We start from the raw sequence: 19,061 nt of genomic DNA, 5'->3' as shown, positions 1-19,061 counted from the left end.
CTTTTATTGAAGCAAAGGTGACATATTACAGACATGCGTAGTCATCAAACCTCTGACACGTTTCTATAATGATCCGAGTCGTCTGATACGGGCAGCCACGTGTGTCACCCGGCAGATGGAGGAGGGGGGGGGGGGGGCGTGGGAGCTTAATTCCCCGTTATTGCTCTGTAATTGTAATGTAGGACATAGTGCAGGTCATACAATCAGATAAAATCCTTTTTATTGTATGTACTCTCAAAGGTGGAGAATAAAAAGTCCTGCTTGTCCCAGAAATACACTTTGGCTTGGGTTCACCTTGCTGAGTCTTAAAGGGGTTGTCGAGATGTTGAAAAACATGGCTGCTTTCTTCCAAAAACGGCAACACGCCTGATCACAGTCTGTGCAGCTATTGTAGCTCAGCTGTATAGAAATGAATGGTGCACCATCAGGGGGGTATAGTGAGACCCCAGTCATGGGGCCTAGAGGAGGAGGCCTAAGCCTCAGAGTCCCAGTATTCCCCTTTTAATCCCTGGTCAATTACACAGGGGTGAGATTTGACCAGATCCCACCTCTTAAGTTTTCAGGTCCCTGCTTTACTTCTCTCCATTTCACAGTCCGCACACTGGTGACGTTTAGTGACATGTCCTCTCACACCGGGTCAAAGGTGCTCAGGGCTATTGCCAGCATTAACCCAGCAATGAACTGAGACTTTGCTAATGTAGGGGAGGGACTGGGACTTTGCTAATGTAGGGGAGGGACTGGGACTTTGCTGATGTAGGGGAGGGACTGGGACTTTTGGCTACTGTGGAGGCACTGTAACTATTGGCTACTGTTAAGGGCACAGTAACTATTGGCTGCTGTGGGGGGCGGCTGTGGTTTTTTGATGCTTTGACTTTTGGCTAATGTGGTGGCACTTTGACTATTGCCTACTGTGTGGGGCAGTGGGACTATATTATTTACTGAGGGAACACTGTAACTATATTGGCTACTGTTGGGGCACCATTACTATATTGGCTACTGCTGGGGCACCATTACTATATTGGCTACTGCTGGGGCACCATTACTATATTGGCTACTGCTGGGGCACCATTACTATATTGGCTACTGCTGGGGCACCATTACTATATTGGCTACTGTTGGGGCACCATTACTATATTGGCTACTGCTGGGGCACCATTACTATATTGGCTACTGCTGGGGCACCATTACTATATTGGCTACTGCTGGGGCACCATTACTATATTGGCTACTGTTGGGGCACCATTACTATATTGGCTACTGCTGGGGCACCATTACTATATTGGCTACTGTTGGGGCACCATTACTATATTGGCTACTGTTGGGGCACCATTACTATATTGGCTACTGCTGGGGCACCATTACTATATTGGCTACTGTTGGGGCACCATTACTATATTGGCTACTGCTGGGGCACCATTACTATATTGGCTACTGCTGGGGCACCATTACTATATTGGCTACTGCTGGGGCACCATTACTATATTGGCTACTGCTGGGGCACCATTACTATATTGCTCTACTGCTGGGGCACCATTACTATATTGGCTACTGTTGGGGCACCATTACTATATTGGCTACTGCTGGGGCACCATTACTATATTGGCTACTGTTGGGGCACCATTACTATATTGGCTACTGCTGGGGCACCATTACTATATTGCTCTACTGCTGGGGCACCATTACTATATTGGCTACTGTGGCAGCACAATGTGGGGCATAATAATGATCTCTACTGGAGCATCAGAACAGTATTGAGTTTGTGTTTAGAAGGTGCTAATATTTTTGTGCTGCTAAATACAGGCGGTCCCCGTCTTAAGAACACCCGACTTACAGACGACCCCTATTTACGAACGAACCACTGGATTTTGGTAATTTACTATACTTTAGACTTTGGCTACAATAAACAGGTATAACAGTTATCAGAGGCGTCTGCAATTAAGCTTTACTGTTAATCCTGATTCTTATGACAACCCAACTTTTTAAAATCCAATAGTCATAGACACCAAAAATATTTTGACTGGGGTTACAATTATATAGTATACAGTTCTGACTTACATACAAATTCAACTTAAGAACAAACCTGCAGAACCTATCTTGTATGTAACCCGGGGACTGCCTGTATACAGAAACGAGTTGTGGTTGGAAGAAGCTGAAATGGCAGCCAGAAAGAAGAAAATGAAGGAGACTCCTCCAATTGAAGACATCATATGTACAGCAAGTGCTGGTATTACCCATGACTCCCATGATTACCCATCTTCCCTGTGCTGTGAATCTCTGTTATCTTCTCTGCACTTCTCTGCTTCTATACTGTTGGGTTGGTCACAATCTCTTTACAGCCCAAGGCCCATCATAGTCATAACTTGTACCCCTACTATATAAGTTGGGAAACTCATGTGTAAAAGGTAATGGGAACTCACTAAATTTGCGAGTCAGGGGTCCCAAAATTCCTAGTGGTGGCCCTGGAGCTAAGATGTGATACCACAACACTAGCCACAGTCAGGGGAGGAGCTTTTTCCTTTTGGAAAAAAGCGGCCATATTTTTCAACCCCTTTAAAGAATTGTTTACGGCAGAGATTATTATACATTTTTAGGTTTTATTGAGATTCTATGTTATTTTATGATTGATGCGGGGGCAGTAATAAGTCATCTATGGGGAAATCCTGTCCGCAAAATAAAAAAGGATCAAGGTTCAATCCACTGATAAAATGTGATATCGGCCTGCTGGTAGATGGATGACTACCGGTTTTACCCGGCCGTGGGGTACGATCGTGATGTGACCTCATGTACAAAATCTAACCTTAGATAAGAGGAGGAAGAATGAAAGTGGGTGATTTCCTGTGAACTTTGAACCCATTACTTCATTATTTATTATATTGAGGGGCCCCTCTCACAGGAACGTATATCGCGTGGCCGTGTGCTATCCGTAAGGACGGCAGCTAAGGACTGTCATAGTAGTAGCATGTTCTATCTTGTGCCAGAAATACGGCATAGCTGAACTGCTGAGGGGAGGGGTGAGGAGTACCACCTTGTGTAATCAGGGGCTTAACTACAGCCATAGCAGCCATAGCAGCTGCTATGGGGCCCACAGTGTCACGGGGCCCCATCATCCAACCTGACAAAAGAAAGGACACCATTATGTACACCATTATATACATATACATTGTACAACATATTGGGGGTCATTTGCTAAGGGCCCGATTTGCGTTTTCCCGACGTGTTACCCGAATATTTCCGATGTGCGGCGATTTCCCCTGAATTGCCCCGGGATTTTGGCGCACGCGATCGGATTGTGGCGCATCGGGGCCGGGATGCACGCAACGGAAATCAGGGGGCGTGGCCGAACGAAAACCCGACGGATTCGGAAAAACCGCCGCATTTAAAAACGGAAAATGTGTCGCGGAACTTACACTCACCTTCATCCATGATAGGATCGTGAACGTCAGTGCATTTCAGGGAACTTCAGCGCAGCGTCGGAGGAACTACCTTGATGAATCCCGGCCGGACCTGAATCCACCGCAGAGAATGCGCCGCTGGATCGCGAACAGACCGGGTAAGTAAATCTGCCCCATTATGTATATAACATATATGTGATGTACATATGATGTATCTGTGATGTGTATATACTGTATGTCTACACAATGTATGATGTGTATATATACTGCATTATGCTCTATAGGTGTACTGTGTATACCGTGCTGTAACTCACATTTGTGAGCATATGTATGTATATTTTTTAAGGGGTAAGGGGGGCCCCATTCAGAAGTCTGCGTGTAATTCCCTAAAATCTCCATCAATTAAGAATGCCCCCTGCCACTAATAATTCCCCCAACAACTCACCTACCTACAATCGGCCTTTATGTCCATCCTTACTTATGATGACTCTATTTAGTTTCCATGATAAAGACGCTGGAGCATTGAAACACGAAGGTATTTTCACTGCATTTCCCCTACTTTATGAGCGTACACCTTGAATAAAGGAAGACCGGTTTCATCGATACCTTCTGAAGCGTCCTGAAGGTTCGGGCCTTCTATCTCTGTTTGTTGGCGTTGATCTTCTTGGTTCAGGCAGAACGGAGGGTGGTAGCAGAAGGAGACTTTGGGTGAGATGACTTACCCCTGTCTGGTGGATATTTATATATAGGCAGTCCCCTACTTAAGGACACCCGACTTACAGACGGACCCTTCTGCCCACTGTGACCTCTGGTGAAGTCTCTGGATGCTTTACTAAAGACTGCCTGTACTCTATTTTGGTGTCTGACTTATTATTGTGACCTCCCCCCATCTCTTACCTTTTTTGTAAAATTAAAAAAAAAAAAAAAACTTACCTACATAGTGTGGAATCACAGGACCTGGATAGCAGGACAAACCTGAAAATACTGGACTGTCCTGATAAAAGTATGTTGTCAGTGCATTCCTATTCCTGCAGAAGTATAGTGTGTGGCCCCCTCGGGCTCTTCAATATTTTTTCTGGGACTTGGTTCCTCAGAATTTCTCCTGTAATTGCTGAAAGGATCCTAACTTCTCATAAGGTCCCTCATCTATCAGGGTGATGATATTGGGCTGCAGTTCTCTGTACAGATTACTCACTGCTTCCAGAAAGATCTTTATTTGTGTTGGTGTGAAGTCATCTGTTAAGTATATGGGGCACATTTACTTACCCGGTCCTGTCGCGATCCCGGATCCGGAATGTCCGACGAGGATGAAGTCCGGCGCGATTCACCAAGATCATGCACCCGATATCCTGCATGTGTCGCTTCCCCGCTCAGGTCCGCCGGAGTTCACCTTCTTCTTCCCGGTGCATGTGAGTGCATGTCTTGCGACACAATTTGAATTTTAAATCCCTTGCGTTGTCCGACGGCCACGCCCCCCGATTTGTGTCACATGATAGTCGGCGCAATTGCGCCAAAATCAGATAGAGTGCGCCAAAAATCCCTGTTAAACGCGGCTCTAATTGAAAATAGTCAAGAAACCCGATGGAAATGCGGTCTGCGGACCCTTAGTAAATGTGCCCCTATGTTTTTATCTCTCCTGCTCCACAGACTCTGACTGAGCTTCAGCCGTCTCACCATCCACCCTCTAACTCAGACTGACTCTATCTTAGGCTACATTCACACTGCCGCATGGGGGACGTATATACGACCGATGTATATACGGACGATATACATCCCCCATAGACGACAATGGGCGCACGGCGCCCTACGGGAGCGGTACGGTGCAGAACACGTGCGGCACCGCTCCGTACCCCGTGAAAAGATAGGACATGTACTATTTTTTTATGGCATACGGCGCCGTGTGCCATATATTCCTATGGAGAGGGGCGGGGGTGAGCAGCGCTCTCTCTCCCCGCGCGCTGCCATGTGCCCGCCGTGCTACGGTACGGCAGTGTGAATATAGCCTGATAAAGATTAATGTTCTTCAATTTTCTAGAACGTTCTCTGTCTTGGACTATAACACTGAGGTGTTATAGTGCTAAAAGGCATATTTCTAACACAAAGTTGGAAAAGTTAGTGCAGATTTACTTTAACCTGTTCATAAAGTTCATAAAGCTGAGGATTCGCTGACATTCTGTCCTTATTAGTCTGAACACTGCTTTACTTCTTTCCTGGGTTTTAAATTGATTTCCACCGCACCTGTCTGTCTCCTGTGGCTCTGGGCTGCTTACAGTTAAGTTCTCTCAGATGGACAGACTCTTCCTCCACTCACACTTCTCCACTGCTGGTCTATCTTGTCTGGATGTCAGGGAACTGGGGCCGTCACATCCTGGATCGGGACACTGACTTCTTTTTACAAAAGTTTTGCTGACTATTTCCTCCTTCGTGCTTGCTATGGGTCTTATTTGGGGCTAGCTACTGTTTTGCTTGACTTCTTTATCTTGGTTTCTTTGATACTCTTACTGTATTCTGATCATCCGTTTGGCCTATCGATTCGGTACTGCATTGTCCTCTTGGTGTTGTCCTGTATTTGTCGACTAATCTTCTATGTATGATTGTCTAGTCATTCTATCCATGATTTAACTTTTGTGCAGGAAGGGTGGGTACGAAAAATCTTTGGTGTAAAACTGTAGAAAACATCGATATACCCAAATCCATACATGTAAATCATAAAACCACCATATTGTAAGAATATACCCTCATAAGCTTGATATCACTAAGAGAACTGTGGAATGTCAGATAGGGGTCATATCACAATCTTGGCATATTAAAAACAAGTCTACGAAGAATGCGGTAGGACAAGTCTGCAGGATTTATTTCCTGTCTGGTCTGCTACTGCATATAATGGGGCAGATTTACTTACCCGGTCCGTTCGCGATCTAGCGGCGCGTTCTCTGCGGTGGATTCGGGTCCGGCCGGGATTCACTAAGGTAGTTCCTCCGCCGTCCACCAGGTGGCGCTGCTGCGCTGAAGTTCCCCGGAGGCGCGCTGGAATGCCCTGAAATTCACCGGCCTATACCTGGTGAAGGTGAGTGTAATTTTCGCGCCACATTTTTTTTCTTAAATGCAGCGGTTTTTCCGAATCCGTCGGGTTTTCGTTCGGCCACGCCCCCCCGATTTCCGTCGCGTGCATGCCGGCGCCAATGCGCCACAATCCGATCGCGTGCGCCAAAATCCCAGGGCAATTCAGGTACAATCGGCGCAAATCGGAAATATTCGGGTAACACGTTGGGAAATCGCGAATCGGGCCCTTAGTAAATGACCCCCAATGTTCTGAACTTCTGGACATTATGTAAATCAAAAAAACTAATTGTTGACATTATTAACTGTATTTTTTGTTCTTCATATCAGTTTTAATGAAAAATGATGGGAAAAAACATAACTTATAACTTTATGTATGTAGTTAGTAGCAGCAGGACTGTGAAAAATTGACTTTGGCTGTGATTCTGCAAGTGCTGCTATGGGAGGAGCTATAGCCTGAATACCCACACTAAATAATGCCCTCCCCATACTGAATTGGATTTCACATTTTAAGGCTACGGTCACACGTTTCTTTTTGTTTGCGTCTAACGAGTGCATTTTCAAACAGCTGAAGAGGAGGTTTGCCTAATTACATTGTTGTCAACATAGCTTTTATAAAACCCAAGCGTCAACTCAATGTTAACACAGGTGTTAACAAATTCTTAATGATATTTGTGTTAACATTTCATTAACGTACGCGTTAACAAAGCGTTATTGCTTGCGTTTTGTAAACGCAATGATTACAACAGTGTAATTAGGCAAACCTCCTCTTCAGCTGTTTGAAAATGCATGTGTTAGACGCCAACAAAACTTGTGTGACCGCAGCCTTAACTATAGCCTTTTTGTCTTTGATTTTGTGCCGTAATGGCTATCTTTGGACCTTGATTTAGCGTTTGTTTGTGAGTCTTGTTTTGTGCCCTCGCTTTGGCTTGTGGAGGGACTGTCTTCTAGTTGTCCCGTATCACTTAGGACACACAGAGGCAACCAGGCAGGTGACAGTGTGTTGGGCTCAGTTTAGGGCTCAATGTCTCGCTTGTCCTCCCTGAGTCCAGAATCCTCATTACGCTACCTTCCAGCATTGTCCAAACTTCTGACAGACACCCCTTGAAGATCGGCCATCGTTGTTTTTCCTGTATGGGCCTGTAATTCTGAGTAACGCAGACTAGTCCCATTTAAAGGAATTCCCCCACCCCCCCCCCCCACCCAATCACACACCTCTACCCCAAAATATTTTTTTCCTGCACAGATAAGAGCACTAGGAGTTGCTGTATATGAGGTGTTGTAACCTCCTCAGTGTGAATGCGCCTGTACACATCTATGGGCACAATGGAGGTTTTGTTTCCTGTGCTTTCTCAATCCATCATTTTTTGAGGGCACATGAAGGTTGAATAACGTGTATGGACTGCCAGCGAGACACAACCTCCCGCTTGTGAAATCTGCCCCTATATTTAACTCCTTAGGGACCACTAACTCCTGGGCCTTCTGCCTCCCATAATACGGTGGAATATACCAAGAAGAGATGTCATGGTATTAGCCTAGTGGTAGAGGACTATCTAGTGGTTGTTGGTGCCCCCCACTATAGAAAATATTGTTAAATCCCCCTCAAAATGTTACTCATCCGACAAAAAACAAGACTTTAAGCAACTGTGTCAATGGCAGAAATACAACTACAAATTTTTTAACAAATACAAATGTGACATCAACAAAATAGTTCTGGCCCAGAGAATAAATGTGATGTGTTATTATGAGATATAGCACGGACTGTAAAAAAGCAAAGAAAAAAACAATATATCAGATGCTAATAGTTCATCCTGTTAGGACCAGAAGGGGTTAAGTCATAGAATTGCACAATTTCACGTCCCGTGTTGCATCAGGTGTGGAGCACAAACAATAACTCAAGAGGTAAACTGAGGTTTTGACATTTTATTGTTGTGACAAGACCGTATTGACCTCTTCACATCCCGAATTGTAGATCGCGCTCCGTGTGCTGCCAGTATACTGGAAAAATACTGGAAGGTGGTCATTACATAGAGCCTCGACCATGTCACAACGGCACTACATAGAGACAACTCCGATCAAGGCAGTTTATGGGTGCCCACTGGTCTGATATCTATGGGTGCTCATTGGTCTGATATCTATGGGTGCCCACTGGTCTGATATCTATGGGTGCCCACTGGTCTGATATCTATGGTGCTCATTGGTCTGATATCTATGGGTGCCCACTGGTCTGATATCTATGGGTGCCCACTGGTCCGATATCTATGGGTGCTCATTGGTCTGATATCTATGGGTGGCCACTGGTCTGATATCTATGGGTGCTCATTGGTCTGATATCTATGGGTGCCCACTGGTCTGATATCTATGGGTGCTCATTGGTCTGATATCTATGGGTGCCCACTGGTCTGATAACTATGGGTGCTCATTGGTCTGATATCTATGGGTGCCCATTGGTCTGATATCTATGGGTGCCTACTGGTCTGATATCTATGGTTGCTCATTGGTCTGATATCTATGGGTGCCCACTGGTCTGACATCTATGGGTGCTCATTGGTCTGATATCTATGGGTGCTCATTGGTCTGATATCTATGGGTGCTCATTGGTCTGATATCTATGGGTGCTCATTGGTCTGATATCTATGGGTGCCCACTGGTCCGATATCTATGGGTGCCCACTGGTCGAATAGGTTGGTTGTCATGGTCAGCAAATGGACACCCCTTGCTACTAGGCACGACCATGTTTGGCCCCCTGGCCACCACCAGACCAATCATGGCTATGACTAGTAACAAAGGCGTCCATTTGTCAGATTAGCCACCAATCCCTCAATATATCAAGGTCACATGGCCGAACCGGAACACGAAACCCAAACTAAAACTATAGAATCCCCTAATCTGTAATTGCAGTGTATTATACAAGCGATCAATGTATGTTTTGTTTTGAATGTAGTTTTCTTAAAAAGTTTTAAAAAAACACAAAAATCGCCTCTTATTTATGTAGCTTGTGAAAAATAAAACATTGAATGGCATAAAAATTTGCATTTTGTATTATGCCTACACTTCGGATAAAATGAAAAATATCCAACGTGGCCAAAATGGAATCAATTTAAAGCTTATTCTGAAAAAAAAAAAAATATACCTTTCTTTTCCCCCAAAATAATTATAGCTCAGAATGTGGCAGCAAAGAAAGGAACCTCTTCCCATTTCGGTTGAGGGTACAACTTGGTACAATGGTGTAAGTCGGGGGCAATTTATCCTTTACCCAAGAGGGGGCCATCAATCCCTAACCCTTGTAGGACCTTTTAGCTGGAAGGGTTAGGTTTACAGGAGGACTTGTTTCAGTCTTTCAAACCCACAAAACACTTGGTAGCAGTAGCAGATGATAATACGGGCAGTTTAGGCGGCAGCCCAGACCCCAAGACTTCTAGGGGGCCCATGGTCACTCTAACCACCCACCAATTTTGCTACCACCCTGGTCTTGGGTATGTATTTGTTATCTTATTGTAGTATTTGGTTTCTGGTGTGGTATTTAGTGCTGCACTATGACTTTTATAATTTTTGGGGTGGCATTTTGTGCTCGTTGGTGCACAGATGATGTCCGAGTGCTTCCCATTGCTCCTTGTATCACTATTGATTCAAAATAGATGAAGGAAGGACCTGCTATGACTTTTTTGGTCAACACAAACTATTGGCCATGTGCATTGACTACGTCATGGACTATAATGGGTCAGTCCACTCTTCATATGAAGTCTGAAACCACAAGATGAAGGCTGTAATATTTGGGGTTCATTGATAGATACAGCTTTTGGCAACTTTGTTAAAGGGGTTTCTGAGCCTATTGATATTGATGACCTATCTAGGCACTGCCGGGATCAGGATGCAGAGGAGCGGAGGTAAGTATGTGTAGGTGTCTTCAAGTTTTTTTACAAATTGGAGATTTCCTTTTTGGGGGTTAAAAGTTAAAATTCCTAACCATGCACCAGGAATTATGACTTGAAAATCCCCCCCCCCCCCCCCCCCGTGTGTCAGCACGAAAATACTGCAAACCAAACACACAACATGACATTGGTGGTCTGTGTTTTGTCAGATGATGCTGTGGAAACAAGTGTTTTGACAATTAATTTTTGGAAACCATCCATTTTTTTGACATACCTAATTAAGTGCTTGAGTATTTCAGAATATGTAGACATTGTAAGGACCAGGGGTAGTGGACCCACTGGACCACCGTGGACAATGACGTAAGCCAACACCTGGGAGCGGAGTCTAAGGGCACCCAGTTTTCACCGGTTTGGACTTGTTGCGGCGTGGTACCACCAGGTCATTCCACAGGCGTGATTTTGTCTGCGGTGGTGACCAAGGAAAAGTACAGAATCAGAAGGCAGGCATGGAGTCGTGGTCGTGCAGATGGTCAGGACTGGCAGCAAAAGAGCGAAGTCAAGAACGCAAGGAACATCAGGAACAAACTTTATGTAGGGTACAAGGCACAAATATCCGTCAAGGGGCACAGGAAAAGGCCGGGAATTTATACGGGAAGGTGTTCGGCCAGCACCTATCATTGGTGCGCTGGCCCTAGGAGGCGGGGATGTGCGCATTGGAGCGGGGAGATTGTCGCTAGGGTGCGGCGAGGTAAGTAAGTCTGCAGAGCTCCGGGGGCACAGGGAGGCACACGGGTCCGCCTGCGACCCGGAACATGAGTCGCAGGGGCACCCGTGACAGACATGTATGAACCTGGTCTCGCTGGTCTCCAAGGTTGCCCACCACCCCTTGTATCTCAGGGGAACTTGGTTCTCACCCAGTAGGGGAGCACCAGTGCTTCCCGCCATCCGTGCTGGATCCAGTCTAGAGTGGTCGCATTAAAAATTTGACAAGAGAAGAAAACTAACTACATTTATAAAATCAGTACCTATTTTAGTCCAAAATCTGGAAAAGTCTGAAACTCTAACAAGAATTACATTGATTACCATATATATATATATATATATATATATCAATCTTAGGCCCTTAATTAACCCTCCAATGTAGTTCCCTTCTCTTCTTTCCAACTGTCGTAAAGGAAAAGGAAGTCCAAGAAGTTCTTTCCATAGAACCAGTTTAGAAAAACAGTAAAAAAAATTGTTAAACGTTACATCACGGAATGGGTTAAAAATGATGTAGAAGATTACGTCTGAGCATGAAAAAGTAAGTATTAGCACATGAAGCCAGCGGTGGATTACTGACATTCCTCAGCTGCTGGCGGTGGGCGTAGAAATCTTTCCTCATAGCGATGTAGTAATATTCTGTAGAACAGAAAGTAACAGGTAGTAATTCCTCTGACTTTCTAGTAAACGTTCTGTAAAAACCTCACCGCTGCGGGGGAGGCAGTAGAGATGACCGAAGCCTTGTTTACACCTTCTTTATGTATATTCAGATATACCCCATACTGTCCCCCATAATTAGTCACCAATCTGGATGAGGAGACAATCTCCACAAACCTACATTTTTGACTGTGAAAACTACATTGCGCAAAAAATAAAGGGAACACTTAAACAACACAATGGGGCACATTTACTAAGGTCCGTCGGACACATTTTCGCCGGGTTTCCCGATGATTTCAACCTTGCGCCGAATTGCCCCAGGATATTGGAGCACGTGATCGGATTTGGACAAACCGCAGAATTTAAAAAGGAATTGTGTCGCAAGATCAAGCACTCACATGCACCGGGAAGAAGAAGGTGAACTCCGGTGGATCACAGCGCGGAAGCGACGGATGCAGGAACACGGGCGCACGACCTTAGTGAATCTCGGCAGACACAAATCCTCGTCGGACAACGCACCGCGGGATCGTAATAGGACCGGGTAAGTAAATGTGCCGCAATATAACTCCAATTGAATCAAACTTAATGTCCCCTTAGGAAGTAACACTTATTAACAATCAATTTCAAGGCACACTCAATAAAGGAGAGGTTCTGTAGGTGGGGGCCACAGACCATTTCTCAGTATTAATGCTGCCAGGCTGATGTTTTGGTCAATTTTGGATGTTGGTGGTGCTTTCACACTTGTGGTAGAATGAGATGGACTCTACAACCCACATAAGTGGCTCAGATAGTGCAGCTCATCCAGGATGGCACATCAATGCGAGCTGTGGTCAAAAGGTTTACTGTATCCAGAGCCTGGAGGCACTACAGGGAGACAGCCTAGTACACTAGGAACCATGGAGGGGGCCGTAGGAGGGCAACGACTGCTACCTCCACCTTTGTGCTAGGACAGTGGTGGCGAACCTATGGCACGGGTACCAGAGGTGGCACTCGGAGCCATTTCTGTGGGCACTCAGACCATCGCCCCAGGACAGAGTTCACCAAATAGGACCAAATCTTCCCGCAGTCCCAGGCAACTTAAGGGACACTTCTTTGGAACTGCGGGAAAAGTGAGAAGGTGTTGACAGAACTGCAATGTCTTTGGAGGTCATCCTGCCAGACTCTCCATTCTTTCTCTACAGAGAGACCCTGGAGAGAAGCTACAACGACAGTCAGATTTGCCCTCCTTCTTTCAACTGTATTGGTGGCCTCAGGGGGTCAATACGATTGAAAGATGTGGAAGAACAGCTAGCAATAAGTTACTACTTAAAATGCCGTGTTGGCACTTCACAGTAAATAAGTGGATTTTGGTTGTAGTTTGGGCACTCGGTCCCCAAAAGGTTCACCATCACTGTGCTAGGAGGAACAGGAGGAGCCCTGCCAGAGCCCTGCAAAATGACCTCCAGCAGCCACAAATGTTTGCACTATTGGTTAGCCGTAGACTCCATGAGGATGGTATGAAGGCCAGACATCACAGATGGGGGTTGTGCTTACAGCAGAAAACGGCACAGGTCCCTTGGCATTTGCCAGAGAACATCAGGATTGGCATATTCGACAGTGGCGCCCTGTGCTCTTCACCGATAAAAGTAGCGTCTGGAGACACAGTGAAGAGCGATCTGCTGCCTGCAACATCCTTTAAGATGTCGGTTTAGCATTTCTTTGGAGGCCCTCCATGTGCTCGCCAGCAGTAGCCTGACTGCCATTAGGTACCAAGATGAGATCCTCAGACCCTTGTGAGAGCATATGCTGGTGCGGTTGAACCTGGGTTCCTCCTAATGCAGGACAATGCTAGACCTCATGTGGCTGGAGTGTGTCAGCAATTCCTGTACGATGAAGGCATTGAAGCTATGGACTTGTCTGCTTGAGCACATCTGGGACATCATGTCTTGCTACATCCACCAACGTCACGATGCACCACAGACGGTCCAGGAGTTGGCTTCATCAGGAGCATGTCGAGGCGTTGCAGGGAGATCATACAGGCACGTGACGGTCACACACAATACCGAGCCTCATCAGGAGCATGCTGAAGCATTGCAGGGAGGTCATACAGGCACGTGGAGTCCAACCACACTACACTTAGCCTCATTTGACTTGTTTTAAGGACATTACATCAAAGTTGGATCAGCTTGTAGTGTGTTTTTCCACTTTCATTTTGTAGGTGACTCTAGGCCTCCATTGGTTAAAACATTTTTTTAGTGATATTTTTGGTATTTTTGTTGTTCATTCTTTTAGTTCTAGGATGTGTTATTTGAATGTTCCTTTTATTATTTTGAGCAGTGTAGGGGAAAATGTAAAAACTGGCCTACACACCCTAGTTTGCGTACAGAGGAAACAAACGTATGTGTAAAAGGGGTCATTTGGTGCTATTTATGATGGGAAAGTATGGCAACTTATTTGGTCATGTACTGTAGGTCGGTGTGTGGGCTAAGTACGGCACTCACCTTGACAATATATGGGCACAATTTTTGGACATTATAAGGCTCCCTGAGGAAAGCATTCGGTGAGGATTATTTGTATTTGACACTGAATCTTTAGGGTGTGTGCACATAAACCATAGATGTAGAGTCATAATATTCAGAAATCACATACAGTAATTATAACGCTATGTAAACACGACCACAGAACCGCGTTATATAATTTCTTTTATTGCTGATGACGCGGCTAGTCTGTAATATGTGGCAACCATTTCAGATGAAGGAAAGGCGCAATGGGACGTATGTGGTGAGTCATGGGGATTGCTGTGTATGAGAACTTTACACAATAGCTATGTGAACATCGCTCTAAGTGCGTACATCCACTAAATACGTCTTAGCTAGAAATCAAGGGTATCTGTAGGCAGGGGTGTGACAAGAGGGGGTACAATGGGTGTGATCATACAAGGACCCTGGAGCTTGAGGGGGACCATAAGTTGCCTATCCCTAATTCGGTAACGTAGAGTACTATATATAATTAAATTATATTTGGGAAGTCTGATTATTCATGTGGGCCCCGCAGCTTCTAGTTATGCCTCTGTGTGAGGCTGTAAGATCCGCTTGGCATCCAGGTGTTATATTGACAATGTTACAGTTTTAGGGAAACACATTATAAAGGAGCAGGGGTGTAACTACTACGGTAACAGCCATAGCAGCTGCTAAAGGGTCCACAGTGTCGAGGGGCCGCACTAAAGAATGGAGCATGTGCATTTACTTACGTGCACCGGGAAGAAGAAGATGAACTCTGGCGAATCGGGGATCACGACAGGACCGGGTAAGTAAATTTGCCCCAGTCTTTAGAGCAGTACGAGTATAAAGTAAAACTAGACCGTTCTAAATCCCTGTGTCTGATGCTGGATGATTCATCTGGTGCAGTATAAGACTGTATAAGAGTCCTACTTTGCACCTCCTGGTGGTCTATACTGAATTTGCTCGGACTGAATTTTAGGGTTATATTTTGGAGTGACCACGCCCCCTTTTACCAAGGCAGTGCCACTTTTTGGATACTTCACAAAACTGCCTATAAATAGTCTAAACCCCTTATCAAATGATGCGTACAGCATTTCAGGTGCAAGTTACCCCAGTATTTTGGTGTAGATGGATTAATACTGCTATGGGGTCCAGCCTCACCTAGTTACGCCCCTGTTAAAGGGGTTGGCTTTTCAGCACAGTGACTGCTCAAAAAATATAACTGTACTAAACTGCTAACAATCCACCCAAGATGAGGGATAATTGCAATTCAGGGGAATTCAACCCTTTAATGTTAATGTTGGCCGCAGCATCTTCGTGATTACACAAAATATTTCTTGAATTGGTGTAATTGCAGTTTTTACAGTGCAAAAGTAGAATAACATAAAAATTATAAAGATTATCATTAATAACACACAGAGACCAACGCCTACACACATAAACTCCGAGACCCGAGTCTCAGGAACAACTAACATTGACATAAGACTGGGAGGGCTGGCGGTAACATCTCAGGGCATGCTCAACAATCCCAATGAGATTTGTCTGAAGTCTAGTTAAATAAAAAAAAGTTGTCATCCTTAGCATAAACTTACAATACCTCCTGAAAACTTTCAAAGGTTTCACATTAATCGTCATGACTAAGCATACAGATATATGTTTACTTGCCTTCCACATTGAGGATGTAGGCATCCATAGAGTAAATATAATGCACGGAGTGGGGCCTTATTCAGAGTGTAGCCTTGTGTTGCTACCTGCTAGTTGTGTCTGTTGTGGGGCCTGGTGTTGCCAGCTGGTGGTTGTGTACTGCGCCTGGTGTTGCTACCTGCTGGTTGTGTGTGGGGCCTGGTGTTGCTACCTGCTGGTTATTTGCCTTTATCCACATTGAGGATGTAGGCATCCATAGAGTAAATATAATTCACGGAGTGGGGCCTTATTCAGAGTGTAGCCTGGTGTTGCTACCTGCTGATTGTATGTGTTGTGGGGCCTGGTGTTGCTACCTGCTGGTTGTGTGTGGGGCCTGGTGTTGCTACCTGCTGATTGTATGTGTTGTGGGGCCTGGTGTTGCTACCTGCTGGTTGTGTGTGGGGCCTAGTGTTGCTACCTGCTGGTTGTGTGTGGGGCCTGGTGTTGCTACCTGCTGGTTGTGTGTGTGGCCTAGTGTTGCTACCTGCTGGTTGTGTGTGGGGCCTAGTGTTGCTACCTGCTGGTTGTGTGTGGGGCCTGGTGTTGCTACCTGCTGGTTGTGTGTGTGGCCTAGTGTTGCTACCTGCTGGTTGTGTGTGGGGCCTAGTGTTGCTACCTGCTGGTTTTGTGTGGGGCTTGATGTTGCTACCTGTTGGCTGTGTGTGGGGCCTGGTGTTGCTACCTGCTGGTTGTGTGTGGGGCCTAGTGTTGCTACCTGCTGGTTGTGTGTGGGGCCCGGTGTTGCTACCTGCTGGTTTTGTGTGGGGCCTTATGTTGCTACCTGTTGGCTGTGTGTGGGGCCTGGTGTTGCTACCTGCTGGTTGCGTGTGGGGCCTAGTGTTGCTACCTGCTGGTTGTGTGTGGGACCTGGTGTTGCTACCTGCTGGTTGTGTGTAGAGCCTGGTGTTGCTACCTGCTGGTTGTGTGTGGGGCCTAGTGTTGCTACCTGCTGGTTGTGTGGGGGGCCTGGTGTTGCTACCTGCTGGTTGTGTGTGGGACCTGGTGTTGCTACCTGCTGGTTGTGTGTGGGACCTAGTGTTGCTACCTGCTGGTTGTGTGTGGGACCTAGTGTTGCTACCTGCTGGTTGTGTGTGGGGCCCGGTGTTGCTACCTGCTGGTTGTGTGTGTGGCCTAGTGTTGCTACCTGTCAGTTGTGTGTGGGGCCTAGTGTTGCTACCTGCTGGTTGTGTGTGGGGCCTAGTGTTGCTACCTGCTGGTTGTGTGTGGGGCCCTGCTGGGGTCTACTTCTCTTCAGTTACTTCTTGTCACAAGCACTGACATTTGGGTGATCAGATTAGGTCTCCAGTACCTCTACTGATCCTGGCCTCATGATTGATCGTGCATATGCATCTCCTCCAGTATAGTCAATAGTCAATCCTGTCCGGTATAACCCTAATGCATAAGCCAGCACCAGTCTTCACTAGTAATGTTGCCGTCGCTTCGCTCTAGATTCGCTCAGTCACGTCCGATCACGTCCGGTCTGAGTTTTCCACCATTTCTGGTCCAGCTTTTCTACTTGATCTTCATCTTGATAACCAATTTACACGGAGATCAAGAATTACTGACTCCATTTACCACCACACCCTATGATTTAGTATAGCATCCATAAAATCTTTAACCACACTTGACCTCTCTACCCATAGCAAGGAGGCGCTTGTTGGCAACTCTCTCCGTATGTTTACTGTTGCTTATACACACAGGTTACGGACATGACCTTCTGCATTGTTTTCTGCCCCGGAGGCATCCATGTCCCCATTCACAAGCCGAGGTATTACAGCGCTGCAGGCTTCTTAGGACATCCTATACATTTGGTAAAATTCTTATCTTATTGATAATTTATGAAAAGGATTAAGAGTCACCATATTGCCTTGTAGGTCAAGTGTCCTGCACTATAGACATGTCCTTGTGGAGAAGATATGTGGCCTAACAGCTGGATGGGTTCCCCAGTGTCGTTCCGCTATTGATTTGCTAACAATAAGCTGTCCTATATATTATCTGTATTACTTAGCTCTTTACTGCCTTCACAATGTTGCTCTAGCAGGTGTCTGCTTGTATATCTATATATCTTACTACTGTACATGTGCCATAAAACAAACAACTATCATAAAATACGTCAGAGATAACGTTCCCTTTTCCAGCCTTTCCTCTAGTCCCAGCTTCCCTATTCCAGTTCCGCGTCAGTCTCATCGGATCTTTTCATACTCCTATGTTTCCCCTTCCTGGAGACATATTGGAGAAGATTTACTATGCATGTTCCACCAGTTTTCTTGGTGACAAGGCATGTAATGGGCTTCTTTTCCATCAGTTTTGTTAGTAGGGCAGTAAGCTTGTATCTACTACAGTCTCCACCAGGCGAGACACAGTCTACGAGGTGGTGATTGCTCCTGGATATATTAAGAAGACGGAACAAATGTGGTCAAAATGTCAGACTTAATAAATTTCCCCCTTTGTCTTACTGATATGGAGATACATACCCTTCCATCTAACCTGTTAAGTGCCATCATTTGACTCATGGGTTCCACCATATTGGCCACCACCATACTGTCCACCTTGACAGCTAAGATCCTGTAAGCTCTGTCATTCAGCATCCTCTGTTACAGTCTGCTGGTGGCAAACCCTAATAGAGAGGCAGTATATTCACAATATATTGCATTACAATTGTATAAGTGACCAGACCCTAGTTGTCCTGAAATGTCCTGAAAGAAAAATTAAATATAAAAAACCAAAATATGTAAAAACATATTAAGCAGGTTTCCGCTGGCCACTTTTAGCTCTGCAGTTTGTGGACCTTTGGAAGGAGCCGTAAATAAGCATGTGTCGATTTAATGAGGATTTCGTGGCTGGAAATAGCATCTCTTTTTTATCTCTACAGGACAGTATCAAACTTGGCAATTAGTTCAGGTGGTCATGGGTTTCCTATATATATTATAATCTGCTACTGACTGCAATAAGTGCCAACATTTGACTCTTGGGTGCCACCATATTGGCCACCACCATACTGTCCACCTTGACAGCTAGGATCCTGTAAGAGGCTCCCTTGCCTGTCATTCGGCAACCTCTTTTACAGTCTGCGAGTGGCAAACCGTAATAGAGAAGCAGTATATTCACAATATACTGCATTACAGTATACATTACACTACATATGACTATTGCAGTGT

General features: G+C 45.5%; 1 protein-coding gene across 1 annotated transcript in view; it reads right to left on the bottom strand.

Moving 5' to 3' along the window:
* The window catches only part of JPT1 (Jupiter microtubule associated homolog 1), an 83,477-nt gene that overhangs the window by 23,069 nt on the left and 41,347 nt on the right, over positions 1-19,061 (bottom strand). The window lies entirely within an intron of this gene.

Source organism: Engystomops pustulosus, chromosome 6 (genome assembly GCF_040894005.1).
Source record: "Engystomops pustulosus chromosome 6, aEngPut4.maternal, whole genome shotgun sequence".
Taxonomy (NCBI): Eukaryota; Metazoa; Chordata; class Amphibia; order Anura; family Leptodactylidae; genus Engystomops; species Engystomops pustulosus.
The sequence above is the reverse complement of the archived record's forward strand: the minus strand, read 5'-3'. Positions and strand labels throughout refer to the sequence as shown.